This window comes from Procambarus clarkii, chromosome 25 (assembly GCF_040958095.1).
Source record: "Procambarus clarkii isolate CNS0578487 chromosome 25, FALCON_Pclarkii_2.0, whole genome shotgun sequence".
Taxonomy (NCBI): Eukaryota; Metazoa; Arthropoda; class Malacostraca; order Decapoda; family Cambaridae; genus Procambarus; species Procambarus clarkii.
Window position 1 is genome coordinate 25,795,537 of NC_091174.1, and position 22,685 is coordinate 25,818,221.

A 22,685-nucleotide genomic window follows, 5' to 3' on the forward strand; every position below is an offset into this window, starting at 1 on the left:
GACTGAAGTTCAAGGCTACTGGTAGGTACTTACCTAGTTGTGCTTGCTGGGGTTGAGTTCTGGCTGTTTGGTCCTGCCTCTCAACTGTCAATCAACTAATGTAGAGGTTCCTGAGCCTATTGGGCTCTATGATATCTACACTTGAAGCTGAATATGGAGTCAGCCTCCACCACATCACTTCTTAATGCATTCCATTTATCTACTACTCTGACACTGAAAAAATCTAACGTCTCTATGGCTCATTTGGGTACTCACTTTCCATCAGTGTCCCCTAGTGTGTGTGCCCCTTGTGTTAAATAGTCTGTCTTTATCTACCCTATCAATTCCCCTGAGAATCTTGTATGTGGTGATCATTTCCCCCTCTAACTCTTTTGTCTCCCAGTGACATGAGGTTTAATTCCCGTAGTCTCTCCTCGTAATTCATTCCCCTCAGTTCGGGTACTAGTCTGGTGCAAACCTTTAAATCTTTTCCAGTTTAGTCTTATGCTTGACTAGATATGGACTCCATGCTGGAGTCACAGACACCAGGATTGGTCTGACGTATGTGGTATACAAAGTTCTGAAAGATTCCTTACACAAGTTTTTAAAGGCCGTTCTTATGTTGGCCAACCTGGCATATGCTGCTGATGTTATCCTCTTGATATGAGCTTCAAAGGAAGATCTGGCGTGATATCAACAACCAGGTCTTTCTCTCTCTCTCTCTCTCTGACTCTTGAAGTATTTCATCTCCCAAATGATATCTTGTATCTGGTCTCCTACTTCCTTCACCTATTTTCATTACATTACATTTGCTTGGATTAAACTATTACAAAAATTTGTTCGCCCATTCCTTCAGCTTGTCCAGGTCTTCTTGATGCCTCAAGCAGTCCTCCTCTGTCCTAATCCTTCTCATAATTTTGGCGTCGTCAGCAAACATTGAGATTAATGAGTCTATACCCTCTGGGTGATCATTTACGTATATCAGAAACAGGATAGGTCCGAGTACAGAGCCCTGTGGGACTCCACTGGTGACTTCACGCCAGTCTGAGGTCTCACCCCTCACTGTAACTCTCTGCTTTCTATTGGTTAGGTACTCCCTTATCCACTGGAGTGTCCTACCAGTTACTCCTGCCTGTTTGTCCGGCTTATGCATCAGTCTTTGATGGGGTACTGTGTCAAAGGTTTTCCGACAGTGTAACGGGGGGTGGGGGAAATAGCTATATCTTGTCCATTATTCCACCCCCCAGTTAATTAACGAGGCCGGGGGAAACAGCTCTCTCTAGTCCGTTATCCCGTCCCCAGTTAGCTAACTATTCTAGAGAACCTCCAGAGTTCCTAAGGCAGCCTCTCTCGTTCAACACCTTGTAACCTAGGTATTTGATACCCTAGGTGCTAAGACTACAAGGCGCCGTAACTGGATCAGCTACCCGAAACTCTAGAGAGAACTCTAGAATACAGAATCATTGCCACAAACGTATAAGAGGAAACGAAAGGAAAGAAATGAATAGTGAAGTAATTAGTGAGGGTTTGGGGTGAGAGGCAGAGAGGTGGGAGGAGCGAGGAGGGTCATTAGTTGAAAGTGAGAGTTTAGAGAGGGGTGGAGGGAGAGACGTAGATAAGTAGTAGTAGAAGAGTAGAAAGTAGACGTAGAAGAGTAGATAGAAGACGAAATGCTGCCACCATCCATTCATGATCATTACATACAAGACAAGGAATGGAACTTGTCTGTATCAAAATATTCTCAAAAGATGTTATTACCATGTATCAACTCCAAACATGTACTCGTTAATATCATGAAACCAGTAACCACAGAGGCTTTCTCACCTCAACTCAAATCTCTAGGGAACAAAGTTAAACACAATTTAAATAATAAATTCATAATTATATTTCCCATGAAGTATCATAATTTAGCAATTCAATTAAAATGTTCCAGTTTAATATGCAAAGTGAGTCATCATCCAAGAATTCGAGAACCCTACAACTTGACTGCCCCTGATCATCACACAACATATGTAAACACGACCAAGTCACCTTACTGCTCAACTCACCAAGTGTCTCTGCCTATAGCTGGATAGAGAGGGGGGGGGGTCTGTAGTTGACAGAGACTCCCGCCCTGCCGGCCGACAGCCTCCCTGCTAGGGCCGTCTGCTCTGCTCTCGTCTGCTGTTCTTCCCTTAATGCTTTCTGCTGGATAGCTCTCCGAGTTTATATTGGGGAACCTAGTAGCTAACTCCGCCCACAAGTAGATAGCCTCCGGCACTACCAAGCCACTCCTTAAACGTCGGCATGTTTGAAGGCTACCAGACTACAACTAAGAGATTATCAGAAGCAAGGTGAAATTCGCATGATCTGACCTCAGGTCACTTGGGGTCATTAACGCTTTGAGGTGTGAGATCTCAGGCAGACAACTGGCGCCTCTCAGATCCTTGTCTGTGACTCATGTACTCTATGTATGTATTAAACTAAACCAAACACTTTACAGTGTTACAACAGTCCAGAAAAATGCAGTCCGCCCATCCTTCTCTTTCTTGCTTAATCTTTGTCATCTGATCGTATAATTCTATTAAGCCTGTAAGGCAAGATTTACCCTCCCTGAACCCATGTTGATGGGCTGTCACGAAGTCCCTTTTCTTCAGATGTGTAACTAGGATTTTCCTCACGATCTTCTCCATCACCTTGCATGATATACAAGTTAAGGACACTAGGCTGTAGTTCAGTGTCTCTTGTCTGTCACCCTTTTTGTATATTGGGACTACATTAGCCGTCTTCCATTTTTCTATTCTAGTAGGTCTCCCATCTTCAGTGACCTACTATGGAGAGTTGCAAGCAAAGTGCTCCTGCAGACTCTTTCAATACTCATGGTGAGATTCCATCTAGGCCAACAGCCTTTCTCATGTCCAGATCCAACAGATGCCTCTTGACCTCATCTCTTGTAATTTCGAACCCTTCCAAGGCCGCCTGGTTTACTGCCACCTCTCCAAGCGCTCTCTTCCTAGATCTCTTTCTAGGCGTTTAACGATGCATAAGCAACAGGGCTCCATTAAGGAACATATAATCTCTTCCCACAACCAAACCATCGCCAGAGAAATCCTAGTAAACAACACAGAAATCATCGATAGATACAGCGATAGCAGGCGGCTTGACATCTGCGAGGCACTACACATCAAGAAGTCAACACCAGCAATCAACAGCCAATTAATGCACAACTATATTCTACCCACCTCAAGACTCCGCTCCAATATAGAAGCATCAAGAAATATGGACCAATAGGCTTTCTACAATCACTTCCATTCAATTCCCATTGTTTCGTGTTCTGTCTTGTGTTTAGGAATTTAATACCCTATTAATACCACCTCACCCCATCCACCTCACTCAAATGTAGATATAATCAAATCGAAGATGTGTAAGTTCTATTCAGTTGTGTATGTGTAAACTAAAGTCTTTGAAAATGTAATAAGTTTTACGAAACGCGCTCAAGTGTCGCGTCACACTAGAAATAAAAATAAATTTTGGAGAATTGATTTTTGAATTACCACCAACAGTGAAAAGAAACATACGAAAGATCGTGAAAATTCGTGTAAGAATTATTAATCTTACTTTTTCGGTCATATTTAATAATATATATATATATAAATATATATATATATATATATATATATATATATATATATATATATAAAAATATATATATATATAAATATATATATATATATATATATATATATATATATATATATATATATATATATATATAAATATATATATATACATATATATATATATATATATATATATATATATATATATATATATATATATATATATATATTTATATATATTTATATATATATATTGATAGCAGTCTTTCTTGTAAACATATATTATTAAATATGACCGAAAAAGTAAGATTAATAATTCTAACACGAATTTTCTCAATATTATGTTTCTTTTCACTGTCGCTGGTAATTGAAAAATTAATTCTCCAAAATTCATTTTTATTTCTAGTCTAACGCGACACTTGAACACGTTTCGTAATAACTTATTACATTTTCAAAGACTTTACACACACACAACTATAACCTGCAAGCGCTAAACAGAGTTCTTTTATTCTATAATTTTAAACAGCTTTCATCTTATATACCCGCATTTGGGTGAGGTGATATGTTACAACAGTTTTGGATGAGGTGAACAAAACTTTCAACACAAGTCATAACACGAAGCAATGAGTATATATTGGGTAAATTAAAGGGAAGAATGGAAGTAACTGCAAAGAGCCTATTGGCCCATATTTCTTCATGCTTCTATATTGGTGCAGAGTCTTGAAGTGGGTAGAATATAGATGTGCATTAATTGGCTGTTGATTGCTGGTGTTGACTTCTTGATGTGTAGTGCCTCGCAGATGTCAAGCCGCCTGCTATCGCTGTGTCTATCGATGATTTCTGTGTTGTTTGTTAAGATTTCTCTGGTGATGGTCTGGTTGTGGGAAGATATTATATGTTCCTTAATGCGTCCTGTACATACCAGTTGCGTTGCTCCTGGCGGTATGGGTTCGAGTCACTTCTGGGGTGTGAGTTTTCAGTTGCATATAGTCTTGGGGACCATTCAGGCTTGTTCGCATTTGTATTCCTCAAGTGTATCCCAAAAAATGAGGTGATTTGATAAAATGCTAAGCCCAAGATTACCATCTGGTTGCCGGCAGGGGGGTGGTTCAAATAGCTTCGGCTATCACCTCTTTTTGTCCAATCATGATGGTCAAGTGGATTAAGGCGTCCTGTACATACCAGTTGTGTTGCTCCTGGCAGTATGGGTTCGAGTCACTTCTGGGGGTGTGAGTTTTCAGTTGCATATAGTCCTGGGGACCATTCAGGCTTGTTCGCATATATATATATATATATATATATATATATATATATATATATATATATATATATATATATATATATATATATATATATATATATATATATATATATATATATATATATATTTATTATTCGACATATTCGACCTCGAGACACAAAAAAGGTCACTACCAAAGATACCTTACAAGCAGAACTTATTGCGGAAGGAGGAAAGAATCGAGGCAACTACTGAAGCACCATACTGTCCCCCGAGCTCAAAGCGGCAGCCAAAAGCCTTCGTGAGAACAAGGAGATAGTTGTCAGGAGAGGTGACAAGTCGCCAATATACGTCATTCTTAAAAAAGACGAATATCTGGCGAAAATGAACCTCATACTCTCTGACCAAACTAAATTCCAAAGGGTAACGAAGGACACTACAGCCGAATTGAAAGCAAAGGTCAACAAACTAATCGAAACTGTGAACGCCAAGAAATCAGGACTCCACCTGCCAAAGATTATTGGGGAATATAAACCTGGATATGCGTATGGAAATGTCAAGACACACAAGCCTGGAAACCCACTTCGGCTAATCATTAGCCAGATACCCACACCCACGTACAGACTAGCGAAGCGACTCAACGGCCTGCTGACTCCTTATGTCTCTTGCGCCTTCAGCCTGAAGTCGCCAAAGGAATTTGTTGACTTACTGTGGGGCACACGGGCCACAGGAATAAGAGCCTCGTTAGACGTAGAATCGCTGTTCACCAACGTACCAGTGGACGAGACAATCGGGATGATAGCCGACAGAGTGTATCGTGATCCAGCCTGTACTCCTCTTGACATACCAGAAAATATCCTAAGGAAACTACTCCAAGCTTGTACTAAAGAGGCACCCTTCTTGAGCCCGGATGGGCACATGTATAAGCAAGTAGATGGGGTCGCCATGGGTTCTCCCCTAGGTGTCCTGTTTGCAAACTTCTACATGGGTACCATCGAGCAAAAAGTCTTAGTCGACATGAACTTGAAACCGGCCGTATACTGCAGGTATGTTGACGACATTTTTACACAGATACCTGATGTCAGACATCTGCAGGAGCTGAAGGAGGCATTTGAGCGGAGTTCCGTGCTGCATTTCACTTACGAGATGGAAAAGGGTGGGAAGCTGCCCTTTCTAGATGTAACAGTCATGGAAAAGAGCGGAAGTTTCCACACTGCAGTCTACACTAAGGAAACGAACATAGGAATGTGCCTAAATGCCAAAAGCGACTGCCCAGATAGGTACAAGAGAAGTGTTGTTAACGCATATGTCGACCGTGCTCTCAGCCACAGCTCAGAATGGAAGCAAGTCGACGAAGAACTCTGTAGGGTAAGGCAGGTCCTAGTCAACAACGGCTTCTCCAATGGTTTCGCCGAAGACATCATAAGAAGGAAAGTGAAACGCCATGCAACCTCTGAAGGGACAACCAACACAACACCTATACCCCCTATTAGACTATTTTACAGGAACTTCTTTTCCACAGCTCATAAAACGGAGGAAAGGGTCCTGAAAGATATTGTTAATAGAAACGTTATCCCTACAGACAAAAATCAGAGGATACAACTGACGATTTACTATAAAACCAGAAAAACGGCCAGCCTACTCATGAGAAACTCTCCAGACACAAAACAGAACGCTTTAAAAGAGACCAACGTCGTCTATGCCTTCAAATGCCCTCTTGGGGACTGTAAGCTCCAAAAAACCCAGTAGATAGGCTAGACAACAACATCTCTTTCTAGGCGTTTAACGATGCATAAGCAATAGGGCTCCATTAAGGAACATATAATCTCTTCCCACAACCAAACCATCGCCAGAGAAATCCTAGTAAACAACAGGAAATCATCGATAGATACAGCGATAGCAGGCGGCTTGTCGTTTGCGAGGCACAACACATCAAGAAGTTAACACCAGCAATCAACAGCCAATTAATGCACAAATATATTCTACCCACCTCATGACTCCGCTCCAATATAGAAGCATCAAGAAATATGGACCAATAGGCTTTCTACAATCACTTCTATTCAATACCCATTGTTTCGTGTTCTGTCTTGTGTTGATGAAATTAATACCTTATTAAATACCACCTCCCCCCATCCACCTCACTCAAATGTAGATCTAAACAAATCGGAGATGTGTAAGTTCTATTCAGTTGTGTATGTTTAAACTAAAGTCTTTGAAAATGTAATAAGTTTTACGAAACGCGCTCAAGTGTCGCATCAGACTAGAAATAAAAATGAATTTTGGAGAATTGATTTTTGAATTACCACCAACAGTGAAAAGAAATGTACGAAAGATTGAGAAAATTTCTTGTTAGAATTATTAATCTTACTTTTTCAGTCATATTTAATAATATATATATATATATATATATATATATATATATATATATATATATATATATATATATATATATATATATATATATATATATATATATATATATAATAATATATATATATATAATAATATATATATATATATATATATATATATATATATATATATATATATATATATATATATATAATATATATATATATAATAATATATATATATATATATATATATATATATATATATATATATATATATATATATATATATATATATATATATATATATATATATATATTATTAAATATGACCGAAAAAGTAAGATTAATAATTCTAACACGAATTTTCTCAATCTTTCGTACATTTCTTTTCACTGTTGGAGGTAAATCAAAAATCAATTCTCCAAAATTCAGTCTACAGTCTACACTAAGGAAACGAACATAGGAATGTGCCTAAATGCCAACAACGACTGCCCAGACAGGTACAAGAGGAGTGTTGTTAACGCATATGTCGACCGTGCTCTCAGCCACAGCTCAGAATGGAAGCAAGTCGACGAAGAACTCTGTAGGGTAAGGCAGGTCCTAGTCAATAACGGCTTCTCCAATGGTTTCGTCGAAGACATCATAAGAAGGAAAGTGAAAAGCCATGCAACCTCTGAAGAGACAACTAACACAACACCTATACCCCCTATTAGACTATTTTACAGGAACTTCTTTTCCACAGCTCATAAAACGGAGGAAAGGGCCCTGAAAGATATTGTTAATAGAAACGTTATCCCTACAGACAAAAATCAGAGGATACAACTGACGATTTACTATAAAACCAGAAAAACGGCCAGCCTACTCATGAGAAACTCTCCAGACACAAAACAGAACGTTTTAAAAGAGACTAACGTCGTCTATGCCTTCAAATGCCCTCTTGGGGACTGTAAGCTCCAAAAAACCCAGTATATAGGCAAGACAACAACATCTCTTTCTAGGCGTTTAACGATGCATAAGCAACAGGGCTCCATTAAGGAACATATAATCTCTTCCCACAACCAAACCATCGCCAGAGAAACCCTAGTAAACAACACAGAAATCATCGATAGATTCAGCGATAGCAGGTGGCTTGACGTTTGCGAGGCACTACACATCAAGAAGTCAACACCAGCAATCAACAGCCAATTATTGCACAACTATATTCTAGCCACCTCAAGACTCCGCTCCAATATAGAAGCATCAAGAAATATGGACCAATAGGCTTTCTACAAACACTTCTATTCAATATCCATTGTTTCGTGTTCTGTCTTGTGTTGATGAAATTAATACCCTATTAATACCACTTCTTGTTCTGTCTTGTGTTGATGAAATTAATACCCTATTAATGCCACATCTTGTTCTGTCTTGTGTTAATGCCACATCACCCCTTCCACCTCACTCAAATGTAGATATAAAATCGGAGATGCGTAAGTTCTATTCAGTTGTGTATTTGTGAACTAAAGTCTTTGAAAATGTAATAAGTTTTACGAAACGCGCTCGTGTCGCGTCAGACTAGAAATAAAAATGAATTTTGGAGAATTGATTTTTGATTTACCTCCAACAGTGAAAAGAAATGTACGAAAGATTGAGAAAATTCGTGTTAGAATTATTAATCTTACTTTTTCGGTCATATTCAATAATATATGTCTACAGGAAAGACTGCTACCAAAATATACTTATATATATATATATATATATATATATATATATATATATATATGTGTGTGTGTGTGTGTGTGTGTGTGCGCGCGCGCGCGTGCGTGTGTGCGTGCGTGCGTGCGTGCGTGTGTGTGTGTGTGTGTGTGTGTGTGTGTGTGTGTGTGTGTGTGTGTGTGTGTGTGTGTGTGTGTGGGGGGGGGGCTGGTGCGGCTCCCACAATGCATTGAATCCTCACCTCCTTTGGCGGTAAAGCTCTCTTCCCTTTGTCATATTTATTTCTGGCAGAAAAAGCTTAAAACCATTTTCAAAACCAACAAAATCCAAACTTGCCGTCAACCGACATCTCAGCCTTCTCCTTAAATGTACAAAATCTCTTCCCCCATGGTTCAAAGTTTATACAAATCAGGGTGATATGACTCTTATAAGCAGGATATAGATTAAAATAGGGCTGAATTCCAAAACAAAAGCAAGTATGAAAATTGAGTGGAAGACACTCTGCCGGTTGAATTTATGAGTTTAAATGATTAATCTATTGGTCAAATAATTTGAATGTCAGCCCTGGTACATAGGTCATGTTATACAATTTGAGAAAAGGGGTTTAATGGTACTAAAAATGCCAACGCATTTTATCAAAAGTGATGTGGATTTAGCTATATGTAGGGCAGAGATTAGTTAAAATTCAGCGAAGAACAAGGCAGCCATGTTCCTTATGGAAATGAAGTAAGCAAACCTTTCTTTACATCACGTCAAGTATTTAATATCTTCTCTTTGGTTAGAGGAAGGCTGTTTAGCTGGAAGGATAACCCTTAAGCTGCTAAGGGGTCCTGGGGACATTTACACCCCCGTGTGCAAGAAAAAAAAATTCTAAAAAAGTCAGCGTCACCCACGCTGACAGGTGGAAGTTGCCACAAAGATATTATTACCTAATTATTTCATTGTCTCTGATTGTTTTTTTCCTATTTTTTTTTGGAGTAATATTATTCAATAGCGTGTATTGTGATATATTTATATAATAAAAGTGGTGAATAATTGCTATACTCAAAAGCATGGTGTACATATTAGTGATTCAATTATTATGTTCTTAAAACAATAAACAAATAGTTTTGCTGTTATTACACTCTATACACAGGTTATATATAAGTATCTGCATATTTTGTTCACCATAACGAACCAGTAAGTTGGTATTGAGAGTCGAAAAGTAAGGAGTGACCGTCACACACCAGCCAGCCACTCATTGCCACTCCCTCAACAATGCCTCCCTCGCCCACTTTCTCCTCCTGGTTGATACCTGGTTGATGGGGTTCTGGGAGTTCTTCTACTCCCCAAGCCCGGCCCGAGGCCAGGCTCGACTTGTGAGAGTTTGGTCCACCAGGCTGTTGCTTGGAGCGGCCCGCAGGCCCACATACCCACCGCAGCCCGGTTGGTCCGGCACTCCTTGGAGGAATAAGTCTAGTTTCCTCTTGAAAATGTCCACGGTTGTTCCGGCAATATTTCTTATGCTTGCTGGGAGGACGTTGAACAACCGCGGACCTCTGATGTTTATACAGTGTTCTCTGATTGTGCCTATGGCACCTCTGCTCTTCATTGGTTCTATTCTACATTTTCTTCCATGTCGTTCACTCCAGTACGTTGTTATTTTACTGTGTAGATTTGGTACTTGGCCCTCCAGTATCTTCCAGGTGTATATTATTTGATATCTCTCTCGTCTTCTTTCTAGTGAGTACATTTGGAGGGCTTTGAGACGATCCCAATAATTTAGGTGCTTTATTGCATCTATGCGTGCCGTATATGTTCTCTGTATTCCCTCTATTTCAGCAATCTCTCCTGCTCTGAAGGGGGAAGTGAGTACTGAGCAGTACTCAAGACGGGACAACACAAGTGACTTGAAGAGTACAACCATTGTGATGGGATCCCTGGATTTGAAAGTTCTCGTAATCCATCCTATCATTTTTCTGGCTGTCGCAATATTTGCTTGGTTATGCTCCTTAAACGTTAGGTCGTCAGACATTATTATTCCCAAATCCTTTACATGCTGTTTTCCTACTATGGGTACATTTGATTGTGTTTTGTACTCTGTATTATGTTTAAGGTCCTCATTTTTACCGTACCTGAGTACCTGGAATTTATCACTGTTAAACATCATGTTATTTTCTGATGCCCAGTCGAAAACTTTATTAATATCAGCTTGAAGTTTTTCAATGTCCTCAGCTGAGGTAATTTTCATACTGATTTTTGTGTCATCTGCAAAGGATGATACGAAGCTGTGACTTGTATTTTTGTCTATATCTGATATGAGAATAAGGAAAAGCAGCGGTGCAAGGACTGTACCCTGAGGTACAGAGCTTTTCACTGCACTTGGACTAGATTTTATATGGTTGACAGTTACTCGCTGAGTCCTGTTTGACAGAAAACTGAGTATCCAGCGTCCTACTTTACCGGTTATTCCCATTGACTTCATTTTGTGTGCTATCACGCCATGGTCACATTTATCGAAAGCCTTTGCGAAGTCCGTGTATATCACATCAGCATTCTGTTTCTCTTCTAATGCCTCAGTGACTTTGTCGTAGTGCTCCAGTAGCTGTGAGAGGCACGATCTTCCCGCTCGAAATCCATGTTGGCCTGGGTTGTGAAGGTCATTGGTCTCCATGAAATTGGTGACCTGACTCCTAATCACTCTCTCAAATACTTTTATGATGTGCGATGTTAGTGCAACTGGTCTATAATTTTTTGCCAATGCTTTGCTCCCTCCCTTGTGTAGAGGGGCTATGTCTGCTACTTTAAGTGCATCTGGTATCTCCCCCGTGTCCAAGCTCTTCCTCCACACTATACTGAGTGCCTGTGCTACCGGCACTTTGCATTTCTTTATAAATATTGAATTCCATGAGTCTGGACCTGGGGCCGAGTGCATGGGCATGTTTTCAATTTCTTTTTCAAAATTTAGTGCGCTCGTGTTTATATCAGTTATATTTACAGGGGTTTGAATATCCCGCATAAAGAAATTGTCTGGATCTTCCACCTTCATGTTGTTTATTGGAGTGCTAAGCATGTCCTCATACTGCTTTTTTAGGATTTCACTAATTTCTTTGTCATCCTCCGTGACCATCCTCCCACCATCCTGTTTTATATTTTATTCACAATATACAGACGTTATATATAAGTATCTACATGTTTTGTTCACCACAACTGTAAACTAAGCTGATATAGTTCAGGGACTAAGAGACGTCACTACACACAGTCAGCTGGCGGCTGCCTCCCGCACTCATTCAAGTTCACACGCACTAAAATTTCTCCCCCAACAATACTGTTTGCAGTGTTTTTACAGTATATACAGACGTTATATATAATTATGTATATGTTTTGTTCACCACAACTGTACAACTAAGCTGATATAGTTAGCTCATGCACTACACAGTCAGCTGGCGACTCCCTCACTTTTTCAAGGTCACACGCACTAAACTTTTTCCCCCAACAATACTGTTTGCAGTGTTATTACACTATATACACATATTATATATAAGTATCTACATGTTGTATGCACCATAATTGCACACCTAAGCTTGTAGAGTGCCCAAAGAGCTTAGAGGCCACCCTGTACACAGCCAGACAAATCATGCAGACGACGTGACCTCCGTCACCCAAATGGCTCCTCCCAGCATAATCCTTTGGCTGTTATTACACTAATACACACATTATATATAAGTATCGACATTTGTGTTCACCATAGAGAACCAATGAGCTGGTATGGTGAATGCAGACAATAACAGGTGACCACACAGTCAGTAAACGATGCAATCTCCCTCCGTCCCTCAGCATCACTCCTCCCACAGTGCTAATTATTACAACAATCCTGCTATTATCACAACCCTGGTTATTTATATCACAGTCAGGGGTCATCTGTAATATTGTCATAGCTAAAAATTAGCAGTTATATATTTGTTTTGAAATTTTTTGGCGATGCTGTGGTCACAATCTGAACAGCAATACTGTTCGCTCATGCTGCGTGCGCCAGCCTTGGTTGCTCCAACAGTACTGTGGCTCTCATACCTGAGAATATTGTTCACGATTTAAAAAAAAAATACGGGCACCGTGGGACATGTTACTCATGGCGTATATATATACACCATGTGCAGTTTAAGGGTTCTAAAGCGCCAACCACCTCATTTGCTCTGTGTAACGGATAAGGGTGTAAGATCAAATTTTAACTGTAACCTTGTTGATATCATCCATGTCTGGAGTATCAGGGTGAGAATCATAACTCACCTGGTTGTAGAATATAACAAGTTGAGAGACAAGGTGGCACTCTGGAACTCTTCTGGACCTCACACACTCACATCACCTACTGGCCAGAGAGCACTGTAGCAGCCCGCTGCGGCCCAGGATGCCATCGCATGATTGCTCATCACTATTTTCTTGCTCTCATATTTTACACCATGGTGAATAAAGAGATAATAATTTCACCATAGTGAGATTCGTCTCTTCTTAAAGCGAAGAGACGAATCATCCATCATATGTCTTTTGTTTGTCCGAATATGAATACCTCATTGATTTGTGTTTGTATTAATATTTGAGAGTTTATGAATATTGTGTAATAAATGTGCGTGCATGTATGTATTGATACATTTACAGGGTTCAACTTTAGGTATTAAGCTCCGGATCTGCAGTTATTGGTCAGATAATGCAATGATGACCTTAATGCAGTCTCTCTACAAATAAAAATTTCATTCATTCGAGTATATTTGTATTTCTGTACTTTGCGAAGTTTGGGATCAAGCTTCAGCTCTTGAGCCCCGCATCTTAGTTCTCCACCATGAGTTGAGTTATCCTCTGCTAAATCTTCTATCTCTGGGGTTATTAGTAGGGTAAATGAGGACTACGACGACGCGCGCCACCTGCCAGGTGGCACTCAGGTGAGTGTCACCTGACAGGTGGTGCGCGTCGTCGTAGTCCTCAAGGGTTTTTGGGGATTTTCCTGGAAGTTTGGCGTGTTTCGGACACGTGTGAGCGTCCTGTGTTTGGGTATGTGGTCAGGAAAGAGAGTAAGTTATGTTGTTGGGTGCCAGGTGGTGCGCGTCGTCGTAGTCGCAGCGCGTCGTCGTAGTCGCAGCGCGTCGTCGTAGTCGCAGCGCGTCGTCGTAGTCCTCAAGGGTTTTTGGGGGAATTTCCCGGAAGTTTGGCGCGTGTCGGAGGTAATTGGAGCGCGCGGTTCTAGTCCTCGGGGTTTTGGGGAGCTTTTTCTGTGTGTTTGGGTGTTGAAAGAGGGAAGCCATGTTGTAGGAGAGTAAGTGATAGAGTAAGAAAATAGAAGGATGAGAGGAAGGAGTAAATGAATATGTATGTGTGTTTTGCGTAGACTTAATCCTGTGTGAGGATAATAATTTGATGATCGTGAGTAAGTAGAGATTGAGTGTAGATGTGAAACATAGTCTGTTATGTTGTTTGGGGTGTGGGAGGGGTAGGGGAGGGAGGGAGGGAGGGAAGGGTGAGTGGAGCTTCCCCTCGTCTTCGTGAGACTGCTCTGGGTCATTTGCGGTTAGACAAACCATTAACGCCCCCTACAGGAAGCCCTAAGTGTGAGAGGATGAGAGAGTAGAGTCCAGCAGGAGGGATGTGTACCATTACCCTTAAGCGTTTTTCAATGTCTGCGGAGGGGTGTGCGTACGGGTCACGGGTTAGAGGCTGACTGAAAGACTTTTTCCAAGCAGCCGGGTTATATCTCCCCCTCCTGGAGGGTAGGCAATGTCGGCCATTTCTTCCTCAGGCAGGGCGGAAGTGGTTGGGCATCCATTACACAGTGCGTTTCGTACTGATTTGCATTTCCAAGTACTATGGTTGTATCTCCCCCTCCCGGAGGGTTGGCAATGACTGCCATTACTTCCTCGGACATGGCGGAAGTGGTTGGGCAACCGTTACCCAGTGCGTTTCGTTAAGGGGAGATGTAGCTACAGTCAGCAACTCTGTCTCTCTGTCTCTCTCTCTCTCTCTCTCTCCAGATCATTTAATAGTTGGGGAAAGTAACATCATTTTCCTTTCTCCTGCTGCCGCTGTTCACGTATCTTTCTCCATTTCACTTAGACTGACAGCGCATCAGAGGATGACCACTAATGTCAATTTTCGAGCCCCCACCCATCACTCACAGCCTTATAACCTTGTAAGGTAACACGACTAATATGCTAACTTCGTTCTTTACCCAATATCATTAATGTAACGTGGACAATATACCAACTTCGTTCGTTCTTTGCCCAAATAACATTTTAAGAGTAACGAGCAGCATTTTGTCGATGTCTGAAATGTAAAACCATGTTTAGCCATTACATCCAAACACAATAAAATATTTTTGTTCCACACATACAAATTCCAAGCAAAGTAAGCATATATACGCTAATATGGAAAACACAATCTTGCAAGCAAAGTATGCATATATGCGATAATATGGAAAAACACAATCTTGTTACTATTATTAAATTGACTTGTTCATTATCCCGAGTTCAACACACTCTCTCTATCTCTCTGTCTCTCTGTCTCTCTGTCTCTCTGTCTCTCTGTCTCTCTCTCTCGCTCTGTCTCTCTGTCTCTCTCTGTCTCTCTGTCTCTCTGTCTCTCTCTCTTGCTCTGTCTCTCTGTCTCTCTCTGTCTCTCTGTCTCTCTGTCTCTCTTTCTGTCTCTCTGCCTCTCTCTGTCTCTCTGTCTCTCTAAAGTCCACCACACGTCACTTCACTTAGTAAACTCAGTCAAAGTCCGGAGGTTAGCGTTTACTAAAAGAGAGAAACATTTCACATCATCACGGAGACGCGATCTCTACCTACAAATTATTCTTGTTAACTGTGATCACATCATCCGCTGGCTCAAATAAATATCATTGAAATGTATGCATGTTTACTCAATCTCCATCACCTCTTCGTCCTACAATCACCCATTACTGCTGTGCAGAGGTTGTATCACACAACGGGCGTTATCATAGCAAGACTCCTGAATGAATGAGCCGGCCGTACCCTCTCCCAGTCCACCCCCACAAACCCATACCCCTACCACCCCCTCCATGGCCGAACCATCACTGCCCCCTTCCCAGACCGGATGTTCTGTTCTAAGCCTTAGTATCATCATAAGCATATATACGATAATATGGAAAACACAATCTTGCAAGCAAAGTATGCATATATACGATAATATGGAAAAACACAATCTTGTTACTATTATTAAATTGTCTTGTTCATTATCCCGAGTTCAACACTCTCTGTCGCTCTCTCTCTCTTAAGACCTACATTATCCAATGTAAACAGTCCGGATGAGCTGGGTTAAGTTTGTTTTTCAGTTCTTATAACATTTGAAAATGTAAGCGTGGTTACTCATTCCGTCTCAGCGCATCTCGTTAGGGACTGACCTTGAGTCTTTCCATAGCGCGAGTTTTCACTCATCATCATCATCAACCATTAGCAATCGTTCGATCCAACAGAAAAAAAACAGAGACTAGTGTTAGCATAATAGGTGAAAAAATAGTCGATCTTTCTCTTATTACGTTTTATTCAATAACTGGTAGACATAACTCACATATTTATCTTGGTAAAACAAAACATAATAACTGTCAGACAGACAGACAGACAGAGACATATCACTCAGCTTAATGCAGTTACATGACTACTAGTTATCAGCGGAGTTTCAAAACTACTAGTTATCAGCGGAGTTTCAAAAAGTTTTTTTGTTTTTCAACTGTTATGAGTTGTTTTCCATGTTTCTTTAACACCATGGCTAAGTGAGCCAGAGCTGTGTGGTAGTTGACCTCCCATTCAAGCTTTTCATCTGGATTCAAGTCATCACTGTCAATCATTCCCAACCCATAAGGAATTTTAACGCGCTTGATTGAATTATGTCGCTTAGTCATGCTTAAAATTTGATTAATGCATAGTTTAAAGCTCCATCGTCTCTTGATCTTAGTATCGTTGCGGAGTCCCTCCATTATACAATCTATATCCTCCCCACACTGCTCTAATAGAATTTTTTGGTTAACAGCGTTATTTTCTATTGGTGGTCCTGCGCTATATCCGGTCACAATAGCTATAACATGTGGTAGACTTTCTGGTGAGGGGGAAGGAGAAAAGACAGCTCCTCCCACTTTAACGCGATCAGCCACCACCACATAGTTACTTAATGGTTGGATCGCTCGCTGTAGTCGTGTATAAAAATACCTTTCCCAGATCTCGCAAGACATTCCTCCTGAATGGGTGTGAATTGAAGGAATATCATACACTAAACAGTCACCAGGATGGAACTCATCCGTTGCCAGATAATCACCTTCTACTTTGCAGTCTTTAAGACTGGTTAGCTTATGAAGCATATACCTTGAACACATCTTGACAGTTATTAAACGCGAGTTTGCGGATGTAAGAATTATATACAGTATAGAGTTACCATTTACTCTTTTTCATTCCTCTATCACATCTATAAACGCACTCAACTGTTTGTTAAAGCGGGAAGATAAACACAGAGTATAATATTATTTTTATTATTAATTGCAAGCATGGAAAAATGGTAACAATAGTAAATAAATAAAGTCAATAGTTTATATATATATATATATATATATATATATTTCTAGTCAACTGTTAAATCAATCAGTTCGATATCTCCTGTGAGATCTATTATAGGCACGGCTTTGCAATGGGGTTTTGTAGTTTCACCTCCAGCTTCATCCACATCTGCGTTCAAGTTGTTGTTCTTCATCCGATGATAAGCAGAGGCAACTCCTTCACTTAACTTATGTGTAAGCACACCGTGTGTGCTTACACACACACAACTTCATCATTATGGGTAGGTATTTCAGTCTCCACACTTCTTGATTGTAGCTCTTTCAGTACTGACCACAGCCCATCCCAAGTATAAAAGGGAAAATTATGCTGTTAATTTTATATTCTTCTTCTCTTGTTAAGATGATTGCAAAGGCCTTACGCAGAGATTTTGTAAACCAATAGCGACGAATTTCTTCTGTATCCAACTGTAAGCCTCTGTAGTAGTGCGGGTCGCCAGCATATAATGTCTCGATTTCCTTCATTGCCATGTTCAGGGGTTTAGATGATTTCCCTCCGGCGTGATGTGTTATTAATCCGATGAGATGAGGTAGATGCGGGTCATCACCAATTCGATTGTTGAATTGAGGGGGTTCACCATAGACAATCTCTCCAGGCAGGCCTCGGTCTCTTCTCTCTGCACGATTTTTGTAGGGTAGTTTGCTCCGATGAATGCGAGCATAGGGATAACGAGTCCATAATTCTTCAACCACCCCACTCATCATCACACTACAGGCGTCCATATCATAGATGATGCAGTCAGAGTAAGAGTACTCCGAAAAAGATGAAAGGCTGCCAGCTACAGTCGTCAACATCTTATCTGATGAGTAGAGTAGAGGAAGTGAGTCAGAGAGGGGAGAGCAGCCGCCCCTTTATACGGTCGTGCGAAGGTTAGTGGGTTTCCTGTTTTGTTTCGTTCCTGTTTCCCTGGGGCGGACTAAAATCACTTTGACGTTATAAGGATTTAAACTCCCCTGCATATTTTGAATAATGGGGAGGTGAGTACTTTCCCACTCTGCATCTTCACACCGACCTGACATACCTACACCCCAGGGAAGAATAACTTTCGTGATCTCCTCGGTATCTTCAATATACAATAAGAGTTCTTCTAATGATTTCGTCAAGTATAACAAGCGGTTTTCTTTCGTATTAGCACGCAACCCTTTAACCATAGAGTAATCTTTTGATTTATCGGTAATGGCTTGAGCAATATCATTCCTCTCAATAGGCTTCCCTAATCCATACTGCGTCGCCAAGGCTACTATGCTTGGTCCTTGACTGTCTCTGCTGATGTGAATGGATCCAGGTGTTGGACGGTCTTCTCTGATGCATCTCTTTAGATTATACAATGGCGTTCTGGCGTAAGCGGTGGCATGAGAATATTTATCAGCAATGTCCTGGGACATGCCGTAGGGGGAGCATGATATACAATTTACAGTGTAGACAATGCAGCACTCTCGATTGTTAAACTCCTCATCCGTCATGTATCCGTGATGAATTTCTACAGAGTTCATTTTGGCTATGGAGTTCATTTTTCCCCAACGCGATATAGATGAAACACAGGGGAGCGATGAGCGGGCAGTAATGAATTAGTGTGATCTACCCACCCCCTTTTATCCTCGTCGTGTGTGGCGCGCGTGCGCGCATGCTCCCGGGATAGTTTCAAATTAATGATTAACCATACTCCTTAGTTTCATATTTTATATTATTTATTTATTATTTATTATTATTTAATAAACGTGGATTATAGTCCATTCTAGCAGTAAGATAGGTGTAATACTATATTCTCAACAATGAGGTTTTATATTGACTTTGCACCAAGCTATGATTTTTTTCTAAGTTGTGGAGAGCTTAGTATATCCCTTCACATCTCCTTCACTATAGAAATAAATCTAAGGCGGTGCTGTATATATATATATATATATATATATATATATATATATATATATATATATATATATATATATATATATATATATATATATATATATATATATATATATATATATCGTACCTAGTAGCCAGAACGCACTTCTCAGCCTACTATGCAAGGCCCGATTTGCCTAATAAGCCAAGTTTTCATGAATTAATTGTTTTTTGACCACCTAACCTACCTAACCTAACCTAACCTAACTTTTTCGGCTACCTAACCCAACCTAACCTATAAAGATAGGTTAGGTTAGGTAAGGTAGGGTTGGTTAGGTTCGTTCATATATCTACGTTAATTTTAACTCCAATAAAAAAAAAATGACCTCATACATAATGAAATAGGTAGCTTCATCACTCCATAAGAAAAAAAATTGAGAAAATATATTAATTCAGGAAAACTTGGCTTACTAGGCAAATCGGGCCTTGCATAGTAGGCTGAGAAGTGCGTTCTGGCTACTAGGTACGACATATATATATATATATATATATATATATATATATATATATATATATATATATATATATATATATATATATATATATATATATATATATATATATATATATATGTCGTACCTAGTAGCCAGAACGTCGTACTCGGCCTGCTATGCATGGCCCGATTTGCCTAATAAGCCAAGTTTTCCTGAATTAATATATTTTCTCTAATTTTTTTCTTATAAAATGATAATGCTACCCATTTCATTACGTATGAAGTCAATTTTTTTTTATTGGAGTTAAAATTAACGTAGATATTTGACCGAACCTAACCGACCCTACCTAACCTAACCTAACCTATCTTTATAGGTTAGGTTAGGTTAGGTAGCCGAAAAAGTTAGGTTAGGTTAGGTTAGGTAGGTTAGGTAGTCGAAAAACAATTATTTCATGAAAACTTGGCTTATTAGGCAAATCGGGCCTTGCATAGTAGGCTGACAAGTGCGTTCTGGCTACTAGGTACGACATATATATATATATATATATATATATATATATATATATATATATATATATATATATATATATATATATATATATATATATATATTTTATTAAATATGACCGAAAAAGTAAGATTAATAATTCTAACACGAATTTTCTCAATCTTTCGTACATTATGCTTCACTGTTGGAGGTAAATCAAAAATCACTTCTCCAAAATTCATTTTTATTTCTAGTCTGACGCGACACGGGCGCGTTTCGTAAAACTTATTACATTTTCAAAGACTTCACAAATACACAACTGATTAGAACTTGCGTTTCCCTGATTTTATATGTACATTTGAGTGAGGTGGGAAGGGTGATGTGGCATTACATTTGAGTAAGGTGGGAAGGATGATGTGGCATTAGAGGATATTAATAGGGTATTAAAAGTATCAACACAAGACAGAACACGAAACAATGGATATTGAATAGAAGTGTTTGTAGAAAGCCTATTGGTCCATATTTCTTGATGCTTCTATATTGGAGCGGAGTCTTGAGGTGGGTAGAATATAGTTGTGCAATAATTGGCTGTTGATTGCTGGTGTTGACTTCTTGATGTGTAGTGCCTCGCAAACGTCGAGCCGCCTGCTATCGCTGTATCTATCGATGATTTCTGTGTTGTTTACTAGGATTTCTCTGGCGATGGTTTGGTTATGGGAAGAGATTATATGTTCCTTAATGGAGCCCTGTTGTTTATGCATCGTTAAACGCCTAGAAAGAGATGTTGTTGTCTTGCCTATATACTGGGTTTTTTGGAGCTTACAGTCCCCAAGTGGGCATTTGAAGGCATAGACGACGTTAGTCTCTTTTAAAGCGTTCTGTTTCGTGTCTGGAGAGTTTCTCATGAGTAGGCTGGCCGTTTTTCTGGTTTTCTGGTTATCTAAGTTAATTTTAACTCCAATAAAAAAAAATTGACCTCATACGTAATGAAATGGGTAGCATTATCATTTTATAAGAAAAAAATTAGAGAAAATATATTAATTCAGGAAAACTTGGCTTATTAGGCAAAAAACCAGAAAAACGGCCAGCCTACTCATGAGAAACTCTCCAGACACGAAACAGAACGCTTTAAAAGAGACTAACGTCGTCTATGCCTTCAAATGCCCACTTGGGGACTGTAAGCTCCAAAAAAACCAGTATATAGGCAAGACAACAACATCTCTTTCTAGGCGTTTAACGATGCATAAACAACAGGGCTCCATTAAGGAACATATAATCTCTTCCCATAACCAAACCATCGCCAGAGAAATCCTAGTAAACAACACAGAAATCATCGATAGATACAGCGATAGCAGGCGGCTCGACGTTTGCGAGGCACTACACATCAAGAAGTCAACACCAGCAATCAACAGCCAATTATTGCACAACTATATTCTACCCACCTCAAGACTCCGCTCCAATATAGAAGCATCAAGAAATATGGACCAATAGGCTTTCTACAAACACTTCTATTCAATATCCATTGTTTCGTGTTCTGTCTTGTGTTGATACTTTTAATACCCTATTAATATCCTCTAATGCCACATCATCCTTCCCACCTTACTCAAATGTAATGCCACATCACCCTTCCCACCTCACTCAAATGTAGATATAAAATCAGGGAAACGCAAGTTCTAATCAGTTGTGTATTTGTGAAGTCTTTGAAAATGTAATAAGTTTTACGAAACGCGCCCGTGTCGCGTCAGACTAGAAATAAAAATGAATTTTGGAGAAGTGATTTTTGATTTACCTCCAACAGTGAAGCATAATGTACGAAAGATTGAGAAAATTCGTGTTAGAATTATTAATCTTACTTTTTCGGTCATATTTAATAAAATATGTCTACAGGAAAGACTGCTACCAAAATATACTAATATATATATATATATATATATATATGTCGTACCTAGTAGCCAGAACTCACTTCTCAGCCTACTATTCAAGGCCCGATTTGCCTAATAAGCCAAGTTTTCCTGAATTAATATATTTACTATAATTTTTTTCTTATGAAATGATAAAGCAACCCTTTTCTCTATGTATGAGGTCAATTTTTTTTTATTGGAGTTAAAATTAACGTAGATATATGACCGAACCTAACCAACCCTACCTAACCTAACCTAACCTATATTTATATGTAAGGTTAGGTTAGGTAGCCAAAAAAAGCTAGGTTAGGTTAGGTTAGGTAGGTTAGGTAGACGAAAAAACATTAATTCATGAAAACTTGGCTTATTAGGCAAATCGGGCCTTGAATAGTAGGCTGAGAAGTGCGTTCTGGCTATTAGGTACGACATATATATATATATATATATATATATATATATATATATATATATATATATGCACTACTCCTAACCAAACATAGACCTGATAAT

General features: G+C 39.4%; 1 protein-coding gene across 2 annotated transcripts in view; it reads right to left on the reverse strand.

Annotated features, from left to right (window-relative positions):
* Positions 1-14,510, reverse strand: part of LOC123747821 (1,5-anhydro-D-fructose reductase-like) — a 143,315-nt gene extending 128,805 nt beyond the window's left edge. The window contains exon 1 of one of the 2 annotated variants that reach the window (XM_069331359.1): positions 14,490-14,510. The gene's annotated coding sequence lies outside the window, so the exon portion shown is untranslated. Of the gene's footprint in view, positions 1-13,130; positions 13,281-14,489 lie in introns of those variants that run through there. The other variant, XM_069331358.1, reaches the window with a different exon arrangement.
* Between the last annotated feature and the right edge of the window lie 8,175 nt (positions 14,511-22,685).